Below are 21,670 nucleotides of genomic sequence, written 5' to 3'. Positions count from 1 at the left end.
GTAAGTAAGACATAACTTTACAATGCACAACTTGGGTTTGGTTGATCTTCTCGCTGTCCTGTCGTGTTGCTTATCATCGCTAACGAATGGTGGGAAGACTTTTCGATGGTAGAGAGGGTTAATTTTCACACAAAATATTGGGGGACATTCTTATGCGAGGACCTCCAAAATAAAATAAAAAACACCCCAAAAAAGCCCTGATCGACACACAACGGAAAGCAAGATCAAATAGTTCCGATTGTGGGGAGAGCAAAAACTCACAACACACGCGATCCTCCAAGCCAGAGAGTTCCTTCGATTGGTGTCTTGTGGTTTTTCAGTTAGTGCAAACATCGCGATGAACGATATGGTTCTTTCTTCTGTTGTGTGAAGTGTAGTATCTCACTGTATTCCGGAGAACTGCAGTTCGATTTCTCGGCGATCAGACTGTACCCCGCCAGTTTGGGTTGCTTTCTGTATGCTAATCACTTCGTTAGCATCTGTCCAAATACCTCTTTTCTCAGCTGGATGATATCTGTGCGGATGAGTCTCTGTGCTTTCCGGGGCTCCGGGGATCAATTAAGTCCTGAAGTTGGAGTTTGAAGCTGGCACCAACACGACAAAATGCTGAAGCGGTTGGTCACCATAAAAAGGGTACAAAGAGGAGAGGAGAACACCACAGCCCGGCCGGTTATCAGAGTGATCGTGAGTGAACATACATAGGGAATTATGCACACCCGCAATCGGGGTACCTCTCGCGGGCGTGGAAGGAAGGAAGGAAGCGATCGGTTTTATGGCTCTCTCGGTTTACGGCGTGTCGGGTTGTGTTCGTCAATTTCTGACTGTCGTTTTCTTCTTGCCTGAAATTCCTTCGAAATTTCGTCCTCCAATCTAGCAATGTTCCGCTTTGCTCGGTCCAATAAGATCTTCGCCGCACCGCCGGGCTGTACCAATTGCACGTTGGACAATGATCGCGAAGAGCTCCATGCAAACCGGGAAGTTTGAGCGAAGAAGCACTGCAAATAAAATAATGAGTCGTGGCACGACTTTTCAGGATCTTTAGCTTCCCGTCTGAGCGCTCTGATCTGGAGTCCACAGATGGCCAAAGCCCATCCCGCCTGCACCAAGGGGGACTTTCGCCGTGCGCACCGGCGCTCAATTGGATTAACTATTCCAGAAGTAGCGCGGCTTGGAAATGGAAATCGAATGGGGCGCAGCAAGTGCTAAGCAATTTGTTCACTGTCGGTGTGTCCGGCCCTCCGTGACTGCACACCCGTGGTTAGCGCAATTTAATTAGTCACAACTCACACTGATCTGATTAGAACCGGGTAAGTTCTAGGCGTCCCGGAAAGGGTTTTATTTCCCAGAAAAAATCGGACCGCTTCGGAGCAACCCTAGAATAGGGAGACGCACGATAAGGGGAGGTTTTAGAACACTTTGCTGGTTCGTGACTGCCAAAGAGTTTTCTATTTTGCATCCCTTACACTCACCAATCATCTCAATTAGTAACGGTCATAAACGTGAGGACCAAGTGGGTCTCGCCCGGGCTCAAACAGTTCCAAATGTCACCCGAAACCGAACGGATGTGTAAATGAGCGTGATCCTTTGTCTGTGGTGGCTGAGCGAATTAGCGGCTCGACAAATGGAACTAATTATTCGGCAAAACGTCGATGAGGAATGTTTATAGCTTGTTCGAAAAAACCCGATTATCCGGTTGAAATGAATCTATAAAAGTTGTGGTTTGAAGATACGCTTGAAGGCACGCATTCGACACAATGAAGACTGCAGCTGCGTGCGTCGTAGAAGGAGCAAAAATTTCCTCTTCACTCGTCACAATAAATGCGCTTATGTGCAAGGATTTACATCTCAAAACAAACGATTTTTTGTATATAGCCCCGCTCTTTTGGCCTTTTTCCGTTTTTCGGGACAACTTGACCAAAAGCAGCGAATAAAAGGCCTACTACGTGCTTGCTGTACCTTTGTGCTACGCACAGCGAACTCCGAAGCCCAAACGAATCGAAAAACGGGTGTCCAGTTACAGGCAGTAGCCATTGCTTGTTCATGTGTTGCGTGTGCCGTAGGAAGATGGCTCCAGTCGCGATTATCGTCAGAAAAACAAAGACACGCCAACCACCAGTCATCTTTTTCGCTTTGCATGCTTTGAGTGTGTCCCACCCAGCGTCCGGGTAGTGTGTTTGTGTATTTCTGCCGGCGAAGGTGTCTATCGAACGAACCGGATAGAAGAACCGGGGCGCATATCTGACGCGTAACGCACGATAGCTGCTCCGAAATCGTATCCCAGCGAGGAAGAAACCCGCTCCGAGCGTTAGGTGAAGCTCAAGAACCTCCGTCTGCCTTTTCCCAGCCTCTCGAACGTAAAGCGAACCTCGACGGGAAGGGGTACTGGTGTGATGTCCCCGGTATGTACATTCTTTGCCTGTTTCAGTAGCCACTAGGGGAAGGAGGACATGGGGAGGAGTCTCTTTTGGTCGCGCGCTGCAGTGGAAAGATTGTTCAAGGTCTGTGCGCTCTGTATCGTCCATCCACACGGGTTCGGGGCATGGTTGTGGTCGTTCAACGTTATCCACTCCACTGTGCCTGCGCCGCTTGCTCATCACCCGGGAGGAACGTTCGCCGAAGGAACAATATAATCGTATTTTCAACGGCGGGCGGTAGCTGCAAATTTGCGACTCGTTTTCGCTGCAAACACCACCCACCGCGAGGAGGGCCAAGGCAGGCAGGCAGGCAGAACAAAAAAGATTGCACCCCTCGGGTGGATGAAGATTAGTCAAAGCTTTCCTGCCGCATGCTCGCTGGCTTTCGCGCTTGCCCTTGAGCCGCGGTAGGGTTCGATTTCTTCGCTCATTCAAACACACCTATTGGTCATGCTAGGGCTCAAGCAATCTCGACGGGCCGGACGGATTTACGTAGGTCCGTATGTGTGGTAAATTTATTTTCCATATTGATGACTTCATTTTATGGTAGCGGACGTCGAACGGCGAATGCGACACAACCCTACCAGGCTCCAGATCATCATCATCATCATCGTCAACGGACAGGCACGACTGATTTTGGATTACTCGGGGAATGGTGTGACAGTAGCGTGCATTCTCGTAGCAAAAAGCGCCTTTGGGCATTCTTCAGGCCTTTTCCCAGGGTGTTGGTCGCGGCCTACTGGATGGACAAAGCAGCAGCGTGGCTCATGAAATAATTAGCTACGGACAAGACAAGCCGGCACCCTCTTGCGGCGGGAGTGACGTTTGAGGCGAAGAGTGCCATGGGTTTTGTGGATTTCAATTTCTCGCCCAAACACCCATGCAAACGGGACCCGGGAACTGAGGTGTGGAACGTGCATGTTGTTTTGTGCAAGTGGCGGCTATTTTGTCACAGAATAGTGACCGGCAGGCAAGGTTTGAAGCGTGCGATAACGACTCATTAGGGCATGAAGCAGTTGGTTGGATCATGTTAGGGGAAGTGAAGATGCCGCACTACGGTTTGACGAATGATCTGGAGACTGTTGGAGGGATAGAGAGAGAGAGAGAGAGTTACAGAGGCAGACTTTGGTTTGCCGGTGATATGGAAGCTGAGATTCGCTGGTAGATGCATGGCCACCTAATCCGGGCCGCTTGCTAAAAGGATGGTCTAAAGCGGTCGCTTTATATTACCTATACTGGGTATTAAAGTGGAACTTCTTTTTGAAATTTTAATTTACTTCGCATAGAAAAGGCTTTAGATTTTTGAGGGAATTTCTGATTCGATCGTTCGACACACACAAGTAAGTTTACAAGCGTTCAACAAAGCCGAGTTATATGGTCGTTATTACGCAGCTGTTTTATATTAACAACTTTACAACATTGGCCTCTTGAAACTATAAATTATAACACGGCAAATCTTGCATAACTGCGAGCGAGAAAGAAACGGAGGAACGATGTGTCACTGATGTGGACGCTGGTGGCTATCGCCCAGGGTCGCGCACGATGTACGTTTGATGCGCAAGTGTTATGCGCTGGGGGATGACTAATTGTTTCATTGAAACGCATGCCGCCGCTTAGTTGTTTTCTGTCGCGTTGCAGCTATGGGGTGTTGTACGTATTGTTCGGAGTGTGTGGAAGCTTCCTAGTGTAGAGAGCTTACTTAAAGTTGTGATGAAATGGATTGGCAACATATTTTAATCCCAGATGTGCTGTTAACAATGCAATTGGTGAAGGCAATTTTCGTAGTTCAATATCATTACTATCGTAAATGTTTTAACAGTTTTCACAAGCAAAAGGCAGTTTAAAATATTTAAAATACAAAACAAACCATGAACGATAATAAAAAAAAACAACTCAAAATTGTGTTGCGCATAGCACCATTGAGAAAATAAATACTACAAAAGTATTTGTGGCTTGTGGTATTATTTTATTATTGCCCATGGTGAGTCATTGCTGATTCTATTGACTGACTGACTGCTCAAATTCATGAAAGATCCAACTTGTATCACTCTGAGTAAGAAGGTTGGTATTTTAGCATTATGGTTTAAACAATGTTACTCCACAAAACTCTATGCTATTCCCGTGCTGTGAACCAGCATGAGTTACATTTACAAACGGCACGCGCGACATCAGTGCGAACACGGTCCTGGTGCTACTTTATGTTTCATTTGAGAGCATAAATCGAACCTTAAACCTCGGCAGTGAATTGCTGCCAACATGTTGAAGGAGTAGAACTAGGCCGCAGCAAGATAAGACGCACAGAAACTCCGTTTGCAGGTGACACAGGAGTCACCGAGTACATTGGCTAGACCCACACCGACAGCAGCGCCCTGATTGGGGATGTTGTTTACGGTTTACCACCAATTTCGTACATCATGTTAACCAGAGGTTGTTACTTGCTTGTCGCCGTTGTTGTTGTTTGTCGTTTCACTGACAACGTAAAGTCGTGTGGCCCTGTTCTTCACATTCTTTGTAACGAGAAGACCGTGTCTACGTGTGTGTGTGTGTGTAATGTCGTGTTCCACCGGCAGATTGATCTACTTCAGGGGCAGTGTCAGCGGCTTTCGTAGGCAAAATTGGATATACATTCTTTCATTCCAAAGCCTCCGCCTGCCCACCGCCTGCGATTGATGGGTTGTGTGTTGGATGCCGCTACGATCGAAGACGCTCTTCACGGTCGGGGTGTACTTTCGTGGACAGAGCCACTGTTGCTCCCCGTTCCGAAGCAAACAAATGCTTGCAAATGCCCCCGGTGACGACTGATGACGTAAATGCCCTCGTTGACGATATAGCACGCGGCTCAACGCTGAATCAAAGCGAAACCTAACGTTTGGGGACTATTTCACTATTTGCTGGGTTTGCTTGCTGCCGGAAGATTCCTCTTGCATAGCTGAGGTTTGGTTGTGTGTGAGTGCCGCTGCGGAAACAGCGACAGTGCAAGAGGGTTCTGCTGGACGACAACGGTTAGAATTTAGTTCAAGGTTTTTGTTTCTTGACTGTCTCCTAGCAACTTGATCGTTTCCGTTTCGATGAACGAGACAACACACACACACTCATGTATCTTCCGGTGGACTGTGGCATATTCAACACACTCACACACGCGCCTCATCACGATGTGCTTGTTGACAGTGAGCAGCATATATGAAGATCCGCCGTTTATTAGCTTCGCCAAACTTTGCGGGCCGATAATTATCGTGCCCGGTGTTGTTTTTCGTTGCTTGTTGCTACCGGGCTTGTTTCCGAAAATCTCGACGAGGCTTGTTATACCAGGTTGTAGTGAATGGGTTTGTTCGCTTGCTACCATACCACCATTCGCCCCCGCTAGCATGAGATGTAGATCGCGCAAACAGTAGAGTGATCCTGGGACGAAAAATCCCGCACGAGGATCATGCTCGGCTGTTCATGATAGCTTGTCTCCTGGTCCGTGGCTCGGTATCACGATGCCGAACCGAGACCACCGCCGCGAAGGAAGCGATAAGGGAGTGCGAATGAGGGCCCTCCCTTTGGTTTGGTTGCTTTCCAGAGGTGAGCGCAGGGGCGAAAACAAAATTGAACCTCTTTTGGCCGAAAACAAAAAAAAAAGTACAAGCAAGAACATATTTCCATGCTGGCGTTTCTTACTAGAGAGCAACAGAAAGAGTACGCCTGCTTCGTCATTTTGATGTGCGCCGATTAGTTGGCAATCGTCAAAACCGTAGAAGGGTTGTCTGCGCCGTTTCGCGGTACACGGATGATGAGGAAAAATGAAACACGAAACACAAATCTTTCGTGTTGTTGGCTCGACCGTGCCTGGCATCACCCTCGCCCCCCTCCCTCCTCCATCTTGCTGGCATGTTCGTGTACATGTGCGTACCGGTGGAGAGTGGTGCCGATGGCGGTAAACAGAGCCATGCTAAATAAATCCCACAAACACACACTCTCAATCGGAAACACAATCAAATCGCGTTCACCCATACACCCGCTGCAGGGCAGGGCACGCGGAACGTGTCGTCGATTTTTTTCCTTCTGCTGTTCGTTGTCTGCTCATTAAAATAATCAATTGTACTATCATCGGGCAAGAAAATGGTCAACACAACGTACCACCATCACCGCTACTCCGAGTGGGGGGGAGGATTCACGAACTAATGATATACCTGCCCGAGATCTCCGCCAAACCGGATGCTGCTGCAGGTTGGGCGAGATGTGGTCGGGATTGCATTGGAGAAAACTCACAAGCAACGCAAATCAATGCAAAACTCGACGCACGGGGATAGGTGGGGGTCGGTGGAGATTGAATTGACTTTAGTGTTTCTTTTCCCCGCGTCGTTCGATTGCCCTCCTCTTTGTTCTCGTTTTTTATTTTCTTTTGCAAAAAAACGCGACAACGCGGTGTGGTGCTGGTTGGGTCGCGCCCGAGATACGCGACCCACGATACACACACGGGATGTGGAGTGATTCGACCCACCAACGGGGTGTTTCGATGCTTCCGAAGCTGGTGTGGTGTGTTCTGTTTGCTCCAAGCCAATGACGGTGAAACCTCACACAGTCGAAGATTGTGTGTCCCTTTCCGTGTGTATGTGTGTTTGTTTGCGACCGTACCGGGTGTAGTTCTCCACGCTTCTTCTAGCCCAAGATGTCAAGATTTGTGCTTTTTGTAGAGCCGCATGATCCGATCCATTTGGGGCCGGGAGTATGGGGTGAATAGCTGTAGCTCATTATTTTTCTCTGCTTATGTAAAAATGTACCGACATGTCTCTGTGATTGCATGACGAGACTATGCCGTGTAACTCTCTCTCTCTCTTTCTCTCTCTCGTGCACACTAGGGAAGTAAGATGTTGACAAGTTTTTGACACTTGTTAGAGATGATCGGGATTTTTTTAGGTGTTGTTATACAATTTATGGGATAAATTATCGGAGACGAGGACTTTTAATATTATCTTATTATATCCTACTAGGGCTTGTTGATGAGCATAAAACGTCAATTTTACGATTGATTTAAATTGCTTTAGCATACAAACGGTGTTTTTACTATTGTTTGTATTGTTTAGTGCGATTGTTAAAGCATAAATAGATTAGCCTCTAGGCTTTGCTTGACCGGTTGTCTGCTACGTCAGTTATAATGCTGTAATACATATTTCATGATAATGAAGAAAGAGATTATCAAAAAACAATTTCGTTTAAACGAAAAATTGCAATTTTAATGTACTAAATAATTGCCATGTTGAAATTCTATACATGAGATTGTACTGTAAAAAAGTAGCGTCAATATTCTTCCAATTGCGATGTGTCTCCAGATGTGAATATTTATGGTCATTAGGTTTTAAGCGGCTGCTAAATTATCTTCACGTTAAACCCACGAAAGGTGTGGCCCAAATGGCATTCCGATAAGTTTGCTACAGCTTCACCATTGCTCGTTCTATTACATTTCTAGCTAAAATTACGCTCTGACGCTTTTCTGTTCAGCGCGCATTCCTTTTGCCTTCCGAACGCGGTTCGTCTTTAGCTTAAAATAAATCCGATAATTTAATGAAATCCATACGCCAGTTCACAGCTTTGCGGGAGGATAAATTACCCGTGCCAAAGACAGTATGTGTACGGGGTAACCGTGAAGCACACACGTATAAAATCACAATTCAAATGCATTAGTTTTCTTCTTTTTTTGGTGTAGATAGTTCAAACAAATCAGCTAAAAAAAGTCCCAAGGATTAATGTGTGACTATCGTTTTCTCCTCCCATTGATTGCTCTTAATGCTTCTCTATGCTTCCTTTCCTCGCAAATCAATGCTTTTACTGGCATAAAGAGCGTTACGAAAATGTATGCAAATCTATTTTTGATAGTAAAATTTATTCATTTTTTCGACCTTTGGCTCTTCCCTTTCGAAGGGCAGCTTGACAAGGGGTATTGCAGGTGGTTTGCTCGGTTCTATTAGCGGTAAGCGTTTAGGTAGAAGCTGCTGCAATGTGCATGGATTTATTGAAGGGTTGAGATAGCAATAGATACGTACGGGTAATTTCTTCATATGAGAAAGCTGCGAATGAATTCATGAAAAAAAAATGCCTTGAAAGGTTTACATTTCTTTGCACTCAACGGGAGCGTTTTCTTAGTTTTCAACGGCATGACTATTTCGTAGTATTGTGGAACGAGATGTAATGAAAAAAGAGTCCTCTGACTAGAAGGGAAGTAAAAATCTCAATTTCCTTCCAGCACCGTGGCAGCAGCCAGCGCGTCAAAGGCAAGAAGGACGTTTGAAATGCACCAGAAATCGATCAGAATTTAGTGCATATTCGACACAGCAGAAAACCAACGGATAAGCAAACTCCAATGCGTCAACTGCAACATGTGTGACAACCAGTGCCGGGTGTATGTGTGTGTGTTTGTGTTAGTTTACTGAGACGATTTATTTCGTTCATCTAGCACGCGTAATGGAAAGTCAAACCCATTTCTCTGGTAGCTTTTTTATTCATTGCTCGTTTTTTTTGCGTACGGGTCCACTGTAAAATATTGAACGGAAAACGAAGCACCATTTCCAGCTCAGTGTGCAGCATTTGCTGGAAATGGAAATGAATCACTCTTCGGAGCGATTACTTCTTTCGGGTCCTCTGCGCGCCCTGCCAAAGTGTGAGTTTTGCTTCCGTTACGTTAAGAATTGCCAACTGCGAGACGTTTTGCAACGGGGCCGAAACGAGTCTGAAAGCATTCTCCTGTTGTTCCTGCGCTTGGTAAATGGAACGCGAGCAGAAGCAGGAAAATAAAAAAAAAATGCCCGGGGAAGGTGAGAGCAATGGTCATTCCATCAAACCGGTGACAGCTTTGAGACAGTTCCATTTGCGCCATTCCGGTGCGATGATGCGGAAATGCGGCTAGGACAATAAATATACCTTCGACGTGCAGGGATATCGGCTGTTGAGATTTACCGATTTTTTTGTTTTTTTTTTTGCTCATCGATGTTATTTGCATTTCCACAGCATTTGTTCGTGTTATAAATTTTGCAAAAAAGCTTATTTGTTACATCATTGTGTTACACAATTTAAAAATGTTTGTAGATATTATAAAGAAAGCAAAACAAATCTTGCGTAATGATAGTATTAATTAAACTAATATAATTGAAAACTTATAATATAATCAACCGAGGATTGATCGGAGAGTGCATCTCTTTAAAGTTAAGGCGGTGGTTTTACTTTTAGTTTTAAATACATTTTTTTTGCTCATGGTTGAGATCTGTGTTAAACTAGCACAGAGTATTTGATATTCGCTTGCAAGTGTATTGCTGTTATAGTTTTACAGATTGCTTTATGAATGCTTATGTTCACAACACACATAACTGTAAGGCGTCGTCATAGCGAAACATTCGCAAGATGCTTGTGCGTAATTTTATTGCTTTCATTCGATACTCGCAGTTGTGCTGTGCGTGCATTGAGCCTTATGAGTATGATTCATCGCAACACTTGGGTCTCTATGCAAACGAACGGAGTACCATCTTTTAGCGTGCTGGGTTGAAAGATTTTACGATCTATGTTATCGCCCTAGAGCCAGCAGCTCGCACGGAAAACAACACACACGTACCAAAGCGGGAAGCTAAAGCGCATACAACGCATCTTCTTGCCAGCCTGTGGTGAAAATCGGTGTTCGGCCTCGAGTGTGGGAACGTAAATCGCCCACAACGCAATTTTGGAGAAGTTGTGGAAGATACTCTTTTTTGGAAAAAAAACGTGCACTTTTTCCCACAAAACAAAAACAAACAGTGTGTGTGCGTCCGAGAGCGCATAAACATGCCAGTATGCATATGTACATCCTCCCTGCATTGGCAATCGGGATGCTTCCCGTACAAGAACGTGCGATCTTGCGAGAAGAGGTTGCGGGTTTTCTTCGTGCCCGATGTTGCCCTAAACCCGTTCCGGTGCAGCTTATCAATCTTTCGCCTGACATTTCCTTTATGCCAGGGCGATTTTGTGCTTCACTTTCCTTGCTGCTTCAACGATCTCTCTCTCTCTCTCCTTTTCGATTACCAGAAGCATTGGATCGCATTTTTTCCATTGCACCAAACTGCTGATCAGTTAAAGAGGGGGGCAGTTCTGCCATGTGCACCGGCGTGGTTGCCGTGTGGTTGCTGTGTGATGGAGGACATTTTCTTCTTCGATTTTACCCAACACCGCCATCATCATCACGGGTAGGAGATGGTGTAGAAAAAAAGCGTTTGCCTGGGACAAGAAAAAAGCCACAAAACCACCCGATACGGAGAAATATTCATTTCCGAATCCTTCCTTTCTACGAGCGTTCTTCTTGGTCAAAGAGCACAGCTTCTGGGGGTGTATGCTTCCTCGACCAACCTCTACTGTGTGTGTGTGTGTCTCGTATTGCGTTGCGCTATGTTTACGTATGCTTCAATCAACACCAGCTCATCCGTAGCGCATCAGCGGGAGTGTACACCTTCTGGAAAAGGGCAGATAACTCTACGACGAACTTTTGCTCTCGTCTCTTGTGTTGGGTTTTAGCAGCCTGCGACGCTAGATACGTGGCTGGGTGGAGAGTTTGAGAGATGCATGAACTTTTTTTTTGCATTGTGGTTGCTACCGACGGGAAAAGGAGAAACGGATTGTTGATCTCAATTCTTTCGGTTATTTTCGTCCTAAAGCTCACGGTGATATGGTGCAACGAACCAATCAACTTTCTAGAAAGTGTATGAATAGAGGATTTTTTATCCTTGTTTTATTTTTTTTTGTTGGGGTTTTTAGTTTTCCTGCCAACTTTTGGGTAGCTACTTTTGACCAAGCAAACACAATTTTCGTATGCAAATGCGTACAAATGCATTTGCTGTGTATGCATGATTACGAAAACAATGTTAAATTTATCGCATTTAAATTTAGCTTCATGTTGTTGTATACTTGATGGAACAAAACAAACAAATTCCTCAGGCCTCCAACTTAAAAAAAACTTACTTAAATGATGCAAATTTTACTGATCTTTCCCATATCGGAATAGTATGTTGTACATGCAACGATCATAATGTAAGCCATTTCGTCATATTGGATGTTCAACTTACCTATAAAGAAAGATAGAAAAAAAATTAATATTTACTGAGTTCTATAAATTGCATAGGATCTAAAAAAACTTATTAAAAAATATATACAGGATTGTTGTAGGATTGGTGTTTCCTCTACCAAACATAATAATAACATCGAAAAAAATCAACATAGAGTTATGCTGAATTTGAACAGCAAACTTATTTTTCTTAATGAAGTTTAGTGACAAGAAGTGAAAATTATAAAAAAGTGGAAAATAAGGAACATGGAAGTAATAAGCAAACTTTGTTGTGAGTAAAAGTGTTAAATATGAACGCTCAAGGTGTCATACACCTTTTCAAACAAACATCATAGGTGTTGTTTTTTCTTTTAAACAAGATCGAGCATGGCATTGCTACGGGATGGATGGAATATTGACTTCTAATGTTTTGCACACAGTACAAGTTGCGTCAGCCAAGAAGAACTATCGCATGCTCCCTCCCTCCCACCATATTCGGTACGGTACAGTCACGGCACTCCACGAGTTGGTTCGCCTTGTTGTGCTGCTGCTTACTTGGCGCTGCACCTTAATTTACGACCCTCAAAGTCGAGTTGGTTGCGCTGCCAAACGAACCACATACAGCTGTCCATTTCGGCGCTCGTTCGTTGCGCGAAACGGAGCACCTTCTGTGCGTTTCTTATCGTTAGTAGCTGTATTTTTTACAATGGATACACACACACACACGCGGGAGAGGGCAAGGTACTGTCGCGAAACGATGGAGAATGACAAAAAACGCGACCAATTTTCATACGATCGCAAAAGGAGATGGCGCTCGATCGAATTTGTTTCGTTGTCATGTGTCGGGAGTGTGTGTGTGAGAGAGAGTATCACAACGACGATCTTCATTTCAAGTTGATAAAACACACTACCGAAAGGCAATGGATAGAACTTTGTTGCTTGCAGATTAAAAAAAAAAAACACAAACACGATCACATGTGCTCCCTCACACAGTTTTCTTCCAATCAAAACAAAACGCTCCCTAAGGTTGCTGCCTTTGAAAAGAAGCTGTCACAGCACGTTTAACCAAGGGGAAAACAAGCCGCGATCGCTGCGATACGGCGAAGGCCACCGGCCTGCTTTTCCTGGCCATAGGCGAAGGGCGAAAGATTAAGATTATTATTTATGCTCTTTCATCCGGCCGCCCTGGTGCAGCGAGCTCCGGCCAGTGCACATTCAATGTTATCCCGCGCGCAGGAAATTTGTTTCCAATTCATAATTGTCATTTGAATGCACTGGTGGACGGGGGTTGGTGGTGACGGGACGGGTGTTGCACAGGCCGCGAAATGAAATCGGCAGCTAAAATGCAAACGATGAAGGCTACGGCGAGAGCAGGAGCTAGAAGCTTTGCGGCTAGAAGCCTTTTCAAGGTTCATTATTTTCGCCGTTTTAGGATACCGTCGCTGCTGCGGAGAGTCTGAGTCTGGGTGAAGAAATCGGTCGTTATCGGGATTGGAATAACCTTACACAAATCAACGGGAGTGCCCGCGGTCGTTGGGTTTGTGTTTGGTACGCGCGAGAAAAGGCGCATACGGCAAACGAGCGCACTGCCCCAGGATGTAAATCATATCGGCGCAAGCAACGCCTAGCAATTAAACATTTCCATTTACTACTGTGGACGCAATAGAGTGATCGTTGGTTAAAAATGGGAGAAAAGGTCAACGGCAACGATAGGGCTTTTGTTAGTTTTTCCAGAAGCAGCTTAGACGCTGCTGCAATTTCGCATTGCATTTTGGAATGATGTACGCGAACAGAGTGAAACATTGTCGCTAATGCACCGATAAAAAAAACGTACGACGTAAACGCTAACACCTATTTTTACACAACGGAAAAGCATCCAGCATGGCTGCTGCTCTTCAAAGTTTCTCTTTTTCCTCCTGTGTGAGAAGAAAAAAAAAACGTAACCGCGATTCTTTCCACTGCATTAGCTTTGGCCGTATCGGGTCGTGGCGAGTTTGCTAACGTGAGCAACATTCAACGCTCAGCAGTTTCTGGCCCCGCGCTTGTACACTCCGGCGCGGTGGTTTCTGTCGCCTTTTTTTTTGGGCTGGGTCGGTTCGTTGTTGCGATCGCGGATCTAACGAAGCCATGCCCGCGACAGTGCCGTACCGCTGCGACGAGGGAGACACCATTTTGTACGTTATCGCACGCTTTTTGGGTGTTGGTGTAAAAAAAAGTAACGCACACCGCACACAGCAACAGTTCCTCAACCGTTGGCCCGCTGCCGCAGCCCCTGTAAGGTGGAATATTTTTCATACCCCAAAAACAAACACGGTGTCCTTCTCCATGGCTGTGGTTATCCTGCGTTTCTTCCCATTTTTTCGCATAAAATTTGCCTGCAAAGGGGGGAAGGAGTATGGACCACAAAAAAAAGCCAAATGGCCACCCTGTTTGGGCTGTTTTATGTCGCCTAGTAGTGTAGCAGTGTGTGTATGTGCCTACCATCATAGATGGTAGGCAGCGTGAGTGTATGTGCGGTTTGCTTTATGATTGATGTAATTTTAAAACCGCTACCTGCGTTATCGGGACGTTATCCTTAATTTTTATGAGTTGCAATTCGCGTCCGCTTTCGCTTGGGTTGGCAGTTTTTTTTGTCTGTGTGTATACTCTCGTTTAGTTCATCCCAACCAGGTTGTTCCTTCGCTTACCCCTCATTTGGTGCTTGTTATCTTGGCGGCTCGGAGCCGGTTGCTTGCCGTCCTCGCGAGGGAGATTTTAGGTGGCATTCAGCGCAATGCATGAGCAAAATACACACACATAGGACAATGGGCAAGCGAAGCGAACGGAGGTTTGGGGTAACATGAGAATGAGGGCAGGATTTAGGGATAATGCTGGGTGGCTGGGACGCTACCTTAAACAATATAAAAAATGCACAAGGCTGCAGAAATTCTTACGAGACAGTAATGCTTCCAACAAAGCCCTTTAACATGTGAACCACTCGTTTTGTTTAGATGTCGTTGTGATCGTTGAGTTTTCCGTGAATTTCAATAAGTTGGTCCAACTTAGCGTGTGTCGATTGGAATATCTTGAATCAGGGGTCAGGTCGTAAAATTAAAAATAAATTTTTCTCGCACACTTGGTCTGAATAAACCGAATCGGTCTCATTATTTGACGGTACAAGGTACAGTGCTTGTCTCATCAGTAACGCGACCGCTGTATGAATTTTTACTATTTTCTAAAATTATTTATACACCAATCCAGCCCACATGGCACCACATGGAGAAAACCCCACGCAACCAAACACTTCATGCATTTTATTGCCGTGAAAGTGTGGCGAACCATCTTAGTCTCGTGCTCCCCGGGAAAGAGTTTGAAAATAAAGCACTGAATAAACAAATGACGACTATTACTACTGGCATGGGGTGAAATTGCATATTGCGAGCATCCATCCACCGATCCATCCAGCATATGTTTTGTCCGGCATTGTCGCGCCAGAGCGGTGCCACTCGGTTGGGCGTTTATTTTTACGCTCTTTTGCTCAGGGTGGGCCGAAACCGGGTTGCACCGGAAATCTGTGCAGATGCTGAGTTGGCCGTGTGTTGTCCAAGTGGAATGTTACGACGTCGTCGGTGTTTTCTGTTGTACAGGTCTGCTAAAGAGGTGGCATTAAAAGAGGCACAAACACTGGGCTCAACGGTTTTGGAAAGTGTTCTGGAATGCATGTTCTAATTTCGAAGCTAATTATGAAATAGTAAAACCATAATTGCTGACTTTTGGCGAATATTCTTTTGCGTGCAAAGAACACCAAATAAGCAGTCCGTGAGGATGGGCTGAACGGGTTGCAACATAAAAAAGAATATTTTTTTTATTTCATTTTGCAATTTTAAAATGTACCCAAAAGATGGTCCGTCGGTACCAAGCCTGCCCTGCGGGCGGGAATGTTTTCTTTACATTTACATTCTTTTGGGTGCCGAGCGAAACTGATGTCCACAGCAGCAATCGCAGTTGTTTTGCAGCCTAGCATTTGGTGTAAGAAATGAATTTATTTTATTATTTTCTACGTCGCATTCTTAAGCCTTCCACTAACTCGGGGAGTCGTGCGTCAGTTTTTGTTCACTGACTGTGTGGCCACTTTTAAGGAATGTGGATACGTTCTCGATCGATTTATGGTTCAGTTGAAATGGAGAATGGAATTTAACGTCTTCGTATTTAATTAGTTATTTTATGAGTTATGAGAAGTTTGGGTTTGTTGTGATTCCTTTTCAATGGCAGTTTTTGTTTGCTGGTCGCTTTGACCGACCGACGCGTTTAGCGGAAGAGGAGAGTCAGATAGGGAAGCCAAAAGATGGACACCATCATATCCAACAGGAGTAGTAATAAAAATCCTTTATGTATAGGTTTTCAATGAGCTTTGTGTGCTAGCTGATGCGCGAGTTTGTGTTAAATATTCTCAAGAATCGTTGTGTTAGCGCTGCATGCAACTACAATTGGGATGCCTAATGAACCCACAGTCCGTCAGTGTGGCGTCGCGGAAATAAAAATAAAAAGTTGACAATAACATGCGTTGGTTAAAAATGTTAAAAACAACATAAAAAAGGTTTTAACAACACATCTAATAACCCCGATATTTTATGTGGTATTTCATTAAACTTTTTTCAACTCCTCACAACAGATCAAACTGCCAGAGAAGAGCTGTATGACGTACTTGCTTTTGCTGTTGTGTAGCACATGAAACGTAGCAAGACATTGAGCGAAAATAAGCAGTTTCGTTCAAGATTACCCTTAACGATTGGGCCAAGATTGATTTGCATATTTTTGCTGTGAAATATAGTGTACGCGCGCATCTCGTTTTAGTTAACGGACGCCCTCAAGTTTATACATTTGGCCGGCTTGATACGGATGAGCACGAACCTTAAACAAAAAAAGGACCCCCGATTAGATTTATTCACCGGTCACGATGGTGATAATGCGGAAATTCAATCACCCAACCTGTCATAGCTGGGGTGAGCTATGAGCGCCGTTCGATCCGTGCCGTTATCAGCAAACAACGGCTGGACACAGACGCAGGGCACATAAGGAAAGTACACTGACGACACCGAGAACGAAGAAAAATAAAACCAAACACGTGCAGCGAGAAACCCTTCCATCCATACGATCGAAAGACACAGTGGAGGATTTTATGTTTTATTTCGTCTTTTGCCTTTTTTTTTTGCTCGCATAAGACGGGCCAACAAACACAAAGCTAAAAAAAAGTGTCGTTTCAAGAGCTCGATGCGCTTACCCCGATCTTTGCCCAGACGATTATGGTAATAACTTTTTTTGTGTGTTTTAATTTGATTTAACGCACACAACACTCATCGGCTGCCACGGGTGACGTTTAACGATCGGTTCGCATCGGTTTCGGGTTGCCTTTTGCTTCCACTTTTTGGCCTGGTTGGATGTGGTGGCCAGAGCGGACCGAAGGCTTGCGCTGTACTTCAATGGGGTGTCGTTTTTGTTCACCATTTGTTTGAGCTGGGAAATTTAAATCGTCTTTATGCTGTCCTGATTCTTCGCTTACCAGGCCAGGCCTAGATTCGGCTGCAGATGGATTGAAGGGTCCCGAAGATGGAAAGATGGATTTAATATTTATGCCAAATTTTTATTGGCCTGTTTTTTTATTGGATACATCGGTGCGACCAGAAGGGTTTAAAAGATGACAAAAAAACCATGAAGAGGATGGTATGTTTGAACTTCTTTTTTTGAGTTACTCGCGGGGGGAAAAATTAGCATGGCCACTGGAAGAAAATTGAAGCGCAAGATAAACACCCGGACGAAGGCATTTTAAATCTCGTCGAAATCATCGGAATCATAGCGATTTGTGACCCTCTTGCATTGTGTATCAATTTCGGCGGTGTATTATGGGCCGTTGCGTTCGGAAACGAATAAAGGCATCGCAACGCAAGGTGTCTCGAGACTGATAGCGGGCGAACGCATCCAAAAAGGGACTCATGCCAGGGATCGGGGATATGAGATTGGACAAGCCAGACTGCTGAAGCTGGCAAAGATGGTCCATCCGTAGTATCCGAATGGGTATGTGTATCATAAATTTGTTCCATGCATCTTGATGCGAGATAGTGTGCCGTCGTCATAAATAATCTGTGCTCCGCTGCGTGTGCACATCTCCGCACCCTTCAAACCGAGACAAACCATCGGTTCGTCGAACACATTTTCTAATACAGTGGAAGGAGAGGTTCGCTTCTGCTTTTGGTTCTATATGATGGCGGACAGTGTAAATATTGACTGTCCACTGGAATTCGTAAAATGTTAGGTTTTATTGAAATGTGGCATTTTTATGTTGATTGGTTTTGGTGCCGATTATAGTTTGTTTTTTTTTTTGCGTTTATTGTAAAATACGTCATAACAAAACCAGCAACAGGCTTTTTATGCGGCACAGCATCAGTCGCCTTCGTGTCAAAGCAAGCCCAAAATATGATCAATTTAAGCAAACGAAATAACCCAAAACAGTAACGATGCTACTGTCGCGGAAGCAAATTCAAACACGACGCTGCCTTAGCTGGCGGGGCCGTAATTGGATGTAAATGTAAAAATCATCACCCCAGAGCGGCGGGAATAAATTACCGTCCACAGTACCGTCGGGCGTCTTCGCCCTCTCAAGCATCCCACCAGGGAGAGAGGATGTCTTATGATTCATTTACCTTCGCTTGCGGGCATCAACACACGGCAAGATACGAAACCGCCACCCCGTCTTGCTCTCTTTATCAATCGTCGGCCCCACGGGGCACGGTGAAGCTTGCGCGCAATTTCCCTTATCGGCCCAGCCAGCCAGCCAGCCAGCCAGCGGCAACAGGAGAATCCGTCGTGAAAATGATACATTCTCGGCCATTATTTATACGCCGGCGGAAGCCAAGCTGCACACACCGCATCCCATCTTCCCGTCCCTAGCTGCTGTTGGGTGTAAAAGTTTAACAGTGCGCCATCAACGCGCGCGCTGCTTGGCGCGTGGCGAGAAGCGGCTTCATCATTACTTCATCATCAAACCCGAGTCTACGACATGGTTGAGAGGTGGAGGGGGAGGGGGGTTCGTGCGTGCCGTTTCCGGGGGGACGATTTCGAGATGGGTGGCTGGCGGTGTCGCCTGCCGCTGAGGTTGCGTTTGAGCGCGTTAATACGCTAATAATCGTTAAAGTGTGCGAGAATGTAAATTACCAATGGGGGGGCACTCGTGTGTGTGGTTGTGTATGGATACAAAACCTCTCCATTCGTTCCTTTCTCTTCCAGTGAGGGATGTACAGGAAAGGGACTAGAGGGAGGTTACATTGGTAATAAATTAAACGAAGTGTTAAGCATCGTAATGATGCTACTAATAATGTTGGAATTGGCAAGAAATGAAATGTTTGGAAACATGTTTGAAGTGTGCGACGTAATGTCTCTTTGCTGCGTGTGGTTTCATTGTTATTGCACAAATAATAGACAAACGCAGAGGAAAAGTGTCCGCAATTCGTACATTTTTAGGAGCGAGGTGATTTTTTTTTTCTCGTGCAAATCATATTTTATTATTGCATCGTATAAGGAACATGAAAATGTACACACTTAAAGTACGCAGAGTGATGATTACAAGTGTAGTGTACTGTGTCTGTGTGTATTGAAGATGAATTCGTGTTGGTTCGTTGAGCAAAAAGGCAAAAATAATAATAAATAACGATACACACAGCCTTTTAATGCGTTGCCGTGCAGTGGATCGTCTCCCATCAAAATCGTCTTATCTTTGGCGCCATTGCTTGACGTGCTGATGGTGCTACTCCTGCCACCAGTAGCGCTAAATAAAATGCTAGAACCATCGTCGCTCGGTCCCCGAAGACCCAAAACCCCAAGGAACACAACACACACACACACACACACGCTTTTTCACACTTCATTATGCATCGTCAACATATCCGCTGATTAACCCCTTCTGCAAGTTTTAAGGCGCAATAGAGAGGAGGAAGCGTGCCCACGTTCAGCCGCCGTTCGTTGTCTGTTCAAACGCACGCCACCCTAATGGTGCGCGAGTTCCAATAGGATATTTAAGAGCAGGAATGCGCTGGCTCAGTAAGAAAAACTTCTTCCTCCCAGCAAAACGGGAACCGTTTAGTTCGTGTCGGTGCTGCCCGTGCTCTAGTGTGCGGGGATGGGAAGCTGGAAGCTGGAGTGGGTAGGGCTGCTTCTCTGTTTTACCCTCACAGGCGGAGACACACACGAGAAAGGATGTGCATATCTCTGCCAGACAGTTGGCCTTTTGCCGTTCTGCCAGGCCATAAGGGCTACAGTACAGTACGCTTCGGTTGCAAAATTTGACTACACACATGCATGCAAATGTGTGTGTGAAGGAGAGAGAGGGAGGGGTTGAGACAAATCTGGGGGAGACTGTGAGTTGGCATCTCGCAAGACTACTGATAATGCGCCACACCACCGCATCATGCTTTTGCACCCCCAATCTTCCTCCAGTGATGTCTTGGCGCCCGGGCAGTGAACGATAAGAGAAGCGGGCCACACAGGTTTATATTTTCCAAAAACTTTATAAACCATTAATTTTATATTTTTGAATGCCTCCCCCTGTGCCGTAGGTCTAGCTCTCCATTCCTTTTGGAGCGATGAATCGCTGTCTTCTAGCCATCCCATAAATGAAGAAAACCTTTTCCCCCTTCCATCTTCGTCGCTGTCCGCCTGGTTGCTTTGGCCCGCATTCTCAAATATGACTCCGCAGCTTCCGTTGTGTGTGCTGCCATCGAGTATGTGTGTGTTTGTGTGTTTTGGTGCCTGGTCTGAAAAGCGTATCGCCCACTTCTGATCGAAACCGGGCTGGAGACTGCAAAAACGGCAGCAGGCACCGCCGGCACTCGGGAGCGTTTGTTGTTCCCGTCCCGGACTAACTTCAACGCTCACCTACAAGTGTGGGGGTTTGTTGTAGCACGTGAGTGGGGGGATGGGAAGGCCTTTTTGTCTGAGGCAGTTTCCTTTTTCTTCACTCAAGGATTTGCCTCCTAAACCAACGGCAGCTGCTCTAAGTAAGGAGTTGCTAGCCTCCGTTTCTCCCTCTCTCCCTTCCAAACCCTCCGCCAGTGACATTTTGGGCCACCGGGGCTGTTTTCCAACACGGCGGAGATGACGTTGAAGAAAAGGAAAGCAAAAGAAGCCTTATCTCATCGGCACTTAAAGGCAGCAGCGGCAGCAGCAGCAGCACCCTATCACTTGTTCGGCCAGGGTACGTAGGTGTACATGTGTGGGCAAGTGCCTGTGTATGTTTGTGTGGGAACAATACCTCTCCCGGCACTCATGTCGGCTCATGTCCTGCGCTCACCCAGCACACGTGTGCAATAGCAAAAGATGCTGATATGAGCCGGGCTGGCCTTCGCTTTGATCCTTCCCCAGACACTGGTCCATTTCGGTACACCACCACCCGCACTCCACTCTCTCCACTCTCCTGCCGCCGCCTCTGGCCCACTTGCATCCAACCTGCCCTATTCCGCCCCACCGTTGTCCCTTTACTGCCGACGTCCGCACGTACGTATGTGTGAACATTTTCCACCCATTTCCTTCATATATAAATTATGTTTACTTTCTATCGTCTTTATCTTGCGCCAGCCAAGACACCGGGACCGGTCATACATTGCCGGCTTTCGTTGCGCCGTCCCTTTCCCTTTCCCTTCCCCCGTCTTTCCGCGTGTCCGTGGGCTGATCGTAGCGCGATAGTGGTGGTTGGTTGGTGTGTGTGTTTGGCCAAAAGCTCGACCACAATCGCTAGTATGAAGCGTGAAGAACGTGGCGCGTTAGATGAGAGGGATAGGGTGGGTTGAGATTAAGGGAGGTGTTTTGAGAATATTAGATGCAGGCGCGTTAGCATGCTGTCTGATAAGTGCCGGCAAAGTGAACATTCTCAGTCGTTGCGAAAGTTCCGTAAGATGCATACAAATTGGATGGAAATTGCATAACTTAATGCATATTTGAATTGCAGTTCAATGCAATAATTGATTTCTTTTAAATTTATTTAAATGGACATAACGTAATCATATATCCCATCAAGTGCATGAAAGGAATAACGCCAAGGTTTCAATTCAAGCTGGATATATCACTATGTGTTTTGGCCTTCTAACGCGCTTACTTTGTCCACATTGCATTGGTTGAGGGTCGTCCACAGTGTGACAAGCAGGGGAAAGATCACATCGAGTCTCAAGGCGTAGTAAAATTTTCTATATCCTTG

General features: G+C 45.6%; 1 protein-coding gene and 1 long non-coding RNA gene across 6 annotated transcripts in view; one reads left to right on the top strand and one right to left on the bottom strand.

Moving 5' to 3' along the window:
• LOC121595251 (zinc finger protein ush) overlaps positions 1–21,670 on the bottom strand; it is a 132,713-nt gene that overhangs the window by 8,888 nt on the left and 102,155 nt on the right. The gene's annotated exons all lie outside the window — the stretch shown is intronic.
• Positions 1,885–21,670, top strand: part of LOC121595254 — a 62,313-nt gene continuing 42,527 nt past the window's right edge. For both annotated transcript variants that reach the window (XR_006005146.1, XR_006005145.1), the window contains exon 1: positions 1,885–2,399. This is a non-coding gene — a long non-coding RNA (uncharacterized LOC121595254). The remainder of the gene's footprint in view (positions 2,400–21,670) is intronic.

Source organism: Anopheles merus, chromosome 3R (genome assembly GCF_017562075.2).
Source record: "Anopheles merus strain MAF chromosome 3R, AmerM5.1, whole genome shotgun sequence".
Lineage (NCBI taxonomy): Eukaryota > Metazoa > Arthropoda > Insecta > Diptera > Culicidae > Anopheles > Anopheles merus.
Note: the sequence above shows the minus strand (reverse complement) of the source record. Positions and strands in the feature narration are given on the sequence as shown.